Here is a 9,850-nt window from a genome sequence, read left to right as displayed (position 1 = left end):
CTCATAAGTCAGATTTTCTAAACATTTTAACATTTTTGTAGATCTCCTCTGGACTCTCTCCATATATTTAATGAAGAGTGGCACCCAGAATTGGACACAGAACGCCAGCTAAGGCCTCACCAGCGTTGAATTGAATGGGACAGTTATCCTCTCGTCTTACATGCAACATTTCTGTTAATACAGTCCAGAATTATATTAGCCTTTTTCACAACTGCATCACACTGTTGACTCAATTTGTGATCCACTACTGTATAGCAGTGGTTCTCAACCAGGGGTATGCGTACCCCAGGAGGTATGCAGAGGTCTCAGACTTTAAGGTCAGAAGGAACCATTATGATCGTCTAGTATGACCTCCTGCACAATGCAGGCCACAGAATCTCATGCACCCACTCCTGTAACAAACCCCTGACCTATGTCTGAGCTATTGAAGTCCTCAAATCATGGTTTAAAGACTTCAAGGAGCAGAGAATCCTCCAGCAAGTGACCCGTGCCCCACGCTGCAGAGGAAGGCGAAAAACCCCCAGGGCCTCTGCCAATCTGCCCTGGAGGAAAATTCCTTCCTGACCCCAGTTTGGCGATCAGTTAAACCCTGAGCATGTGGGCAAGACTCACCAGCCAGACACCCAGGAAAGAATTCTCTGTAGTAACTCAGATCCCACCCCATCTAACATCCCATCGGGCATATTTACCACTAATAGTCAAAGATCAATTAATTGCCAAAATTAGGCTCTCCCATCATACCATCCCCTCCATAAACTTATCAAGCTTAGTCTTGAAGCCAGATATGTCTTTTGCCTCCACTGCTCCCCTTGGAAGGCTATTCCAGAACTTTACTCCTCTGATGGTTAGAAACTTTCATCTAATTTCAAGTCTAAACTTCCTGATGGCCAGTTTATATCCATTTGTTCTTGTGTCCACATTGGTACTGAGCTTAAATAATTCCTCTCCCTCCATGGTATTTATCCCTATGATATATTTATAGAGAGCAATCATATTTCCCCTCAGCCTTCTTTTGGTGAGGCTAAACAAGCCCAAGTTCTTTGAGTCTCCTTTCATAAGACAGGTTTTCCATTCCTCGGATCATCCTAGTAGCCCTTCTCTATACCTGTTCCAGTTTGAATTCATCCTTCTTAAACATGGGAGACCAGAACTGCACACAATATGCCAGATGAGGTCTCACCAGTGCCTTGTATAACAGTACTAACATTGCCTTATCTCTCCTGGAAATACCTCATCTGATGCATCCCAAGACTGTATTAGCTTTTTTCACGGCCATATCACATTGGCGGCTCATAGACATCCTGTGATCAACCAATACTTCGACGTCCTTCTCTGTTACTTCCAGGTGATGTGTCCCCAGTTTATAACAAAAATTCTTGTTATTAATCCCTAAATGCATGACCTTGCACTTCTCACTATTAAATTTCATCCTATTACTATTACTCCAGTTTACAAGGTCATCCAGATCTTCCTGTATGATATCCCGGTCCCTCTCTGTATTGGCAATACCTCCCAGCTTCGTGTCATCCGCAAACTTTATTAGCGCATTCCCACTTTTTGTGCTGAGGTCAGTAATAAAAAGATTAAATAAGATTGGTCCCAAAATCAATCCCTGAGGAACTCCACTAGTAACCTTGCATCGGCCCTGCCTCTAACCAGTTTCTTATCCACCTTTCAATTTTCATATTGATCTCCATCTTTTCCAATTTAGCTAATAATTCCCCATGTGGAACCGTATCAAATGCCGTACTGAAATCCAGGTAAATTAGATCCACTGCATTTCTTGTGTCTAAAAAATCTGTTATCTTTTCAAAGAAGGAGATAAGGGTCGTTTGGCACGATCTACCTTTTGTAAAGCCATGTTGTATTTTGTCCCAATTACCATTGACCTAAATGTCCTTAACTACTTTCTCCTTCAACATTTTTTTCCCAAGACCTTGCATACTACAGATATCAAACTAACAGGCCTGTAGTTACCTGGATCACTTTTTTCCCTTTCTTCAAAATAGGAACTGTTAGCAATTCTCCAGTCATACAGTACAACCCCTGAGTTTACAGATTCATTAAAAATTCTTGCTAATGGACTTGTAATTTCATGTACCAATTCCTTTAATATTCTTGGATGAAGATTATCTGGACCCCTGATTTAGTCCCATTAAGCTGTTCAAGTTTGGCTTCTACCTCCCATATGGTAATATCTACCTCTATATCCTCATTCCAATTTGTCATCCTATCAGGTCCTCCCAGGGGTACATCAACTCATCTACATATTTGCCTAGTTTTACTACAGGCTACATAACAAGCACTAGTGAAGTTAATACAAACTAAAATTTCATACAATGAAATGTTTATACTGCTCTATTTACTATACACTTAAATGTAAGTACAATATATATATATTCCAATTGATTTATTTCATAATTATATGGTAAAAATGAGAAAGTCAGCAATTTTTCAGTAATAGTGTGCTGTGACACTATTTTTTGTCCGATTTTGTAAGCAGGTAGTTTTTAAGTGAGGTGAAACTTGGGGGTATACAAGACATCAGACTCCTTAAAGGGTACAGTAGTCCGGAAAGACAGAGCCACTGCACTATAACACCAGATCCTTTTCAGCAGTACTGCTGCCTAGCCCAGTTATTCCCCATTTTGTATTTGTGCATTTGATTTTTCCTTCTTAAGAGCAGTATTTTGCACTTGTCTTTATTGAATTTCATTTTATTGATTTTAGTCCAATTTTCCAAATTGTCAAGGTCATTGTCAATTTTAAGGCTGCCCTCCCAAGTGCTAGCAACCCCTCCCAGCTTGGTGTCATCTGCAAATTTTATGAGTATACTGTCTACCCCATTACCCCAAGTAATTAATTCGTTATCACATTATCAAATCCAGAGCACCTCCAGTCATCATAAAGTCCTGGAAAGTGAGAGAAGAATCACACCCATAGTATACTTACTTTCTGGAGACTGGATGGCTCAAGGAATTGACGACAGGATAAGGAAGTTTAGTTGTCTGCTTCAAATCCATCTTGAATTAGCAGTAACTGAAAATTACCACCTCCTGATGGATGTGTGCAAAAAAAGTTTGACTGTTTCTGGCAAATTTTCTAACAGATAAGAATCCACATAGCAAGAACTGTGGTCCATCATCATGGTTGGCAATCCTGGCAAAGAAGCTAAGGACTAAACTAGGCATGGAGACTCAGTTATTAATATTGCTATAACACGCAGAAGCCCCAGTTAAGGTTTAACCACAACGATGGAAGTATTGCAGGGAAACTTATACTGCCACTGCTCATGCTGTACCTATCCTGGAGACAGGAAACAATAAAACAGATATGCAGTTATAAGCACTTCCAAGTTACATGCTGTTGGAACTAGGTGCCTCCTATAAGCAGCTCAGACACTGGGCAATCTGACTGGAGTAAAGCTTCAGAAAAGCAACATGGTACATCAAAAAAACAATTGCCATGTGTATAACTTTTTTGTTAGAATCATAGTTAGAAGGGGCTGCAAGGGTCATCTAGTCTAACCCCCTGCCAAGATGCAGGATATGTTGTGTTTAAACCATCCAAGACAGATGGCTACCCAGTCTCCTTTTGAAAACCTCCAGGGAAGGAGTTTCCACAACTTCCCTAGGCAGTTTGTTCCATTGTCCTTCTATTCTTACAGTTAGGAAGTTTTTCCTGAGATTTAATCTAAATCTGCTATGTTGTAGATTGAATCCATTGCCTCTTGTCCTGCCCTTTGTGGCAAGAGAACAATTTTTCTCCATCTTTTTTATGGCAGCCTTTCAAGTATTTGAAGACGGCTATCCTGTTGCTACCTCCAAGATCACAAACCTTCCTGGAGGCACTGCTGAACCCATGTTTACCTTTGAACAGAAGGGGGGCTGGACCCAGGAACCATATGTCACCTACATATCCCAGGTGGACAAACATTTCCCATTGCACAGCAGTACAATGGTGGCCCATGGTATAAATGTGCTGCTCAGAAATCTGCAATTATAGGAAATCCTCCATTACTTGGCTACTTACAAGTCGATAATAACATATGTGCCATGGTTAGACTACATCAGAACATGGCATTATGCAGAGTTAACACCTGTCTGATCCAGGAAAAACCCTCCAATAGCAGCGTGGGTTTGCAAAGTTTTTCTTTTTTTGCATGACAAAGTTTAAAATGGAAATCCACTTCAAAAATAAAATGGTTTTTATTTTAGATTTAAAAGTTCTAAGTGAAAATAATTTTTCAAAAGAGTTCAAACTTCACAAAACAATCGGATTTCTTCAAATAATTTGTCAAAACCAAGTTGACAAAAAGTGTTGCTTTGCCCAGTTCTGATTGCAAGAATAAACTTGTAACCCTATAATGTTTTTAAAAAAAAACAAACAAACAAGCAAACATTCATTTGTGAGGGCAGCACTGCACCTTAAATTTAGGAAGTGAAATAAAAAAAATGCAATGTTGATTAATACCTTTTTGTTCTTTGACAAGCCTGCAAATAAACCAAGTGCAGTTCTGCTCTGAAGCTGTAAAAACTGCATTGTGGGGTTCATTCTTGCACTTAAAACTGGTCAGATTGGTTCGTGACCGATTTGATGCGTAACATTTTTTGATAGAAGATATTTTCATTATGGAGGAGTGTTTTTTAACCTACTGAAGTTAAGAATTTTTTTAGACAAATTTCCATTTTAAAGTTTGTCATAGAAAAAGAGAAGCTTTGTGAAAAGCTTGGAATGAAAGAAAAAACTTTCACTATTACATTTTACACCCGCTCTATTAACAATGATTTCCAGAGAAAGTTTGCTCATTTTACAAAAGCTGCTTTTTCTTACTGCTAGCCCTACAAACCCAAGCTGCAATCAGCATGTTCTTCCTGGATCATACATCTTGAATAAACCCCCATTGTCAGACATTACTACATCTGTGCAACTCCACTATCTTCAATTCGGTTACACAGATAAACTTGGAGCAGGAAACTTGACATGATAATTGGAATTTAATTAACAGTTATTTAGATGATGCATGAGGCAGGGTAGAATTCAGCTCCTGCTCTCAGCTAGGTAGGCTCTGAAGAGTTAACATTAATTTTGACCCCTGAAGTAAACAGATCTGACCAATTAAACAGATCTCTTGAATAAGAAGGTAACCACTTTACAGAGTACAACTGCCTTTTACAGACTTCCCTAAAGGCAACAACAAAGAAGAAAACAGAAGGGGGGAGCATAAGGGCCCTACACAGTGGTCTGATGGAAGCATGAACGTGTTTCCTTGTGCAGGGGTACACTACTAGAGGAGAATAGTTTTGTGGGAAAATTGAAGAGACAAAGCCGGCTCTACTGGTGTTTCACCATGGTTGTTTACTACAGCTGCTTCAGCATCAGGGCACCTAATGACACCATAGCAAGTGTCAAATAAAGTGATTGCAGTGTCAAGCCCTGCATAAATGAGATGTAGAGGAGCATTTTGACCCCTGAATACTGGATAAATACCTGCAAATAAACCAGTTGCATCTGAAGAATAGGTACAAGGGGTTGGACTTTGTAGGTCAACTAGAGTAAACTCTTTCCAAGCCCACTTTCAAAGCACAAATCCACACAGTTTAGGTGTATTAAAGGTGCACCTAGACCATCAGACGTAGCACTGGTCTGTTACAGGTACCCCCAGATGGCCCTAGAATCTAAACCCAACATCCAAAGGTGGGAACTTTGTACCCTATTTTCACAATCCACAAGGCAGGACAATGGTTTAATAAAACCAAACCAGGCCCCAATAATACTGATACAAACTCTCAAATTTCAGCAAATGGGAAATCTCTCTATATGGTATAGATGAGGACCCAAGCCACTGAAGCCAAACACAAAGCAAATGATTTCTCACAGCCAGAGGTCAAAACATTAAGGCACTCTTGGAGTCCTCTTCTTCAAACATACAACTTTGAACTAATTTCCTCTCAAGCAGCCTTACCCTGTCCCCTGCCATACAAGCAAATATACTCCCTACATTAATACCACTCCACACAAACACCCACCAGCCTTTCCTTTTTATACTCCCTGAATGACCAATCATCTTCTTCACCTGAGACCAGTCTCATTCTTGCCACCTTCCCCTCATGGCTGAGTTGTTCCTGTTGCATTTGTTGTCCCTCTGGTCAGAGACAGAGTTTAACTCTCTCTGAATTATCACATCACAGTGTTATATGAGGGCATTCAGACAGCCTTACAGTCCATATGTCCTGTACAAATACACTCAGATGGCATTCTGGATTAGATTAGAAAGCTAAATTACATTGGAGCTGGGACCATGTTTTCCTGTGTATTTGTACAGCACCTAGCACAATAGAGCCCTGATCCTGCTTGGGACTTTTGGACATTATTAAAATGCAGATAATAGAGTTATGCTGGAAGCTATTAATGGCTGCCAATAATCATAGACCTGGTTAAAACTGATGAGTGTGCTAACAGTCCTTCATTCAGGCTTGATGGAAAGAGCAGTTTGGCCCCTTTATCTAGTGATCACTGGGAACAATAGGAAGCCACTGCCCAAGGTAATAAGCTGCATTAGAAAACCTGAGCAGAGTTAAACCATGAACCTGCAAATAAAGGGGTTAGAAGGGGATTGATTGTTTGCTTGCAGCTATGTGTGACTGTATGTGTGAGAGACAGAAAGCCAAGAGACACTACAGAGAGAGAAGTAGCAGTGAGTATAGCCCTGGAGAAAAACTGTGGTATAGAGCTTCTTATGGTATGGTACTTACTGAAAAGGCAGCTTTGAATTTCTGAGCAGAGACTGCCTTTTGGGGTTTGTTTCTATTTGTTTAGGGAAACAAGTTTGTGTAGATTCTTTGTAAATAAACAGAGTTACACCCAAGAAATACCTGACTCATATCATTAATTGCTCTCAGCAATACCCCCTAATATCGACTAACTGCTTGGGCCACAGAAAGGGTACCAATAATAATGGCTGTTTCCCATGTAGGTGCATGGAGCTGGCTTATGAATCTAGCCCATATGACATTATGTATCCGTATGTTGTCTCTTGTCTTCTACTTACTGTGACAGATATAGCAATTCCCTGCAATATCCTGGACAAACCTTACTGAGTTAAGTTAACCCTTACTGATTTAAGTTTAAATATTTTAGGAATAATCTTAGGAATAAGTTTAAATATCTTAGGAGTTCATTGTATTAAAAATGCAAATGTTTATATATTGCTGTGGGATTGTATGTAACTTCTTTAAGGGGGAGACAGGACTAATGTAAAGCTTGGGAAGTGTTATGAGCTTCCAAAGGACTCTCTTGAAACAACAGACCAGACAAGATTTAGGGCTAGTCTACGCCGGCAGCGCTTTAACGTGGCTTGTGTGGTCACGGCAGAGCACTGGGAGAGAGCTCTCTCAGTGCTCTAAAAAACCCACCTCCACGAGGGGCGCAGCTACCAGCGCTGGTGCACTGTCTACACTGGTGCTTTACAGTGCTGAAACTTGCTGTGCTCAGAGGGGTGTTTTTTCACACCCCTGAGTGAGACAGTTGCAGCGCTGTAAAGCGCCAGTGTAGACAAGTTTTTAGTTGAGTGCATTTCCTAGGAAATACTTGGGAGGAAGGGGATGCAAAGCTGTACCTCTTGAGGAGAATCCCATTGTCTGGCTGACTACTTGTCAGTACTCTGCATGTCAAAGATCCCAACTGGATAAAGGAGTGACTCACAGATTCATGGGGGTGCTTGTTCTGAGCCCGGGCCATTGTGAATTTGTAACCACAGGAAAATATCTTGGTGGGGTTTGAAGGATTGACTCCTAGCAGAGCCCTTGCTGGAGTTGAGGTGATCTCTGGTAAGCTTATTAGCAGGTGAGTAGCTTCTTTTATTGTTTTTAATATATTTTCTTTGTAATGCTTTTAAACTGAGAATGTGCTTCCTTAGAAAGAGCTGTGTGGCAATTTAACTGAGCAATTATACTGTTTACTGTCTCAGAGGGAAAAAAATAAAGCAGGCCTTACTTGCCTGACTTTGCTGAGCAACTGTGCAGCCTGGGAAAAAAAGCCCAGTCACGAAGTAGAGATACACAGGTCACCACACAAGAGAGAAGGTGGCTGTGGAGCCTAGAGCTGATGGCCAGTATGGACGGATGGCCATTCTTATGTTCTTATAATGTCAGCAGATAATATCAATGTTTGTTTTTAAGCATTTTTATCTATTTAAATTTTCACAGTTTGGGGAAATTATGGAGGGTCAGACAATAATTATGTAATAACAGTAGACCCTGAAATTCAAAAAGTTACAGCTTTATTATTATTAAAACAAAAATTGTCAACATCACATGTCAATCTATAAAAAGTAAATAATATCCTTAAATCAAACTCTTAAGTTCTCAAGCAGTGGGTTTTTTTTTACTTTGCCTATCTGTAAATTTTGATTATTATCAATAGCAATATGTTTTGTTCATTTGTGTGTGTACAGTGAAATCAATGTTTACTGACATTTACCAATAAAAATCAAATCCGTCTAAGCCTATTAACACTGCAGCATTTGATTTTTGTTTGTTTGTGGCCTAAAGAAAGACAGAAGTGTGGAGGATGCATGCAAACTATATGGAGTACCAGAATTTTGTTTGCCTCTTAAGTGTTTGGTAAAGAACACAGATGTTGCTGTTTTTTTCCTCAAGCTCAGAAGAATGCAGGTGACTATAGAGACTGAGAAATCATCTCTGAAAGAAGTTCATAGGAGATGTGTGTGTTAAAGTAGATAACTTTAACTTATGTTGGAACCATGCATTTAAATACATGTAACAGCAACAAAGTGGGGGAAGTTTATGATCTACACTACAGACCTATATTGGGATAACTATGTCACTCAGGGGTGTGAAAAATCCACACCTCTGAGCAACCAATTTAACCCTTTTCTCTTCTGTGTGGACAGTGCTCTCTCCCCCTGGTGGACAGAATCTTCGTTAAAGCAATACTGTTGCAACTTTTTAAGTTTCAGAGTAGCAGCCCTGTTAGTCTGTATCCCCAAAAAGAAAAGGCACCTCAGAGACTAACAAATTTATTTGAGCATATGCTCAAATACACTTTTTAAATGTAAACATACCCTGTATCAGGCATGGTAGACTTACTATCTCGTACAGGGGTTCTCACAGTGCGGGGTGGGACCCCTGACGGGGTCGCAAGGTTATTACATGGGGGGTCGTGAGCTGTCAGCCTCCACCCCAAACCCCGCTTCACCTCCAGCACTTATAATGGTGTTAAATATATAAGAAAGTGTGCTTAATGTATAAGGGGGGTCGCACTCAGAGGCTTGGTATAGGAAAGGGGTCACCAGTACAAAAGTCTGAGAACCCCTGACCTAGCAGTTTTTGTTTAAAAATTACATGGGAGTACTCTAAATACTATTTTCAATGTTCTTGTGTGTGCTAATATTTGTTCACTACGGAATTGTACACCACTCACTCTTTGATGCTGAGTGGAACTTGTAACAGCTGCATGCCATTCACGCTTTCTGGAAAGGCATACCCCTGACTTGTGCCGCAGTACAGAGTGAAGCTGAAGTACATGAAAAGGGGGAGCGTAAGCAATTGGAGTATGTCTACACGGACAATAATAAATGCCTGCTGGTCCATGTTAGCTGACTCCGGCTCCACGTTGCAGTGTAGCTATTCCCGCTAGGACTGGAGCTTGGGCTCTGGGACCTTGCACTTCAGCATAATCGCTGGCAGAAAGGAGGAGGAAGATGCAAAGCCCTTGCTGGCTAAATCGGTTGGGTTTGGAAGGGTAACTCCAGTGGTACTACCCCTCCCATAAATATAAATAAATCCCCCCCCCCGCCCGCCTGCCTACGTGTGGGCACGCGCGGCTT

The sequence above is a fragment of the Natator depressus genome, chromosome 6, assembly GCF_965152275.1.
Source record: "Natator depressus isolate rNatDep1 chromosome 6, rNatDep2.hap1, whole genome shotgun sequence".
Taxonomy (NCBI): Eukaryota; Metazoa; Chordata; order Testudines; family Cheloniidae; genus Natator; species Natator depressus.
Note: the sequence above shows the minus strand (reverse complement) of the source record.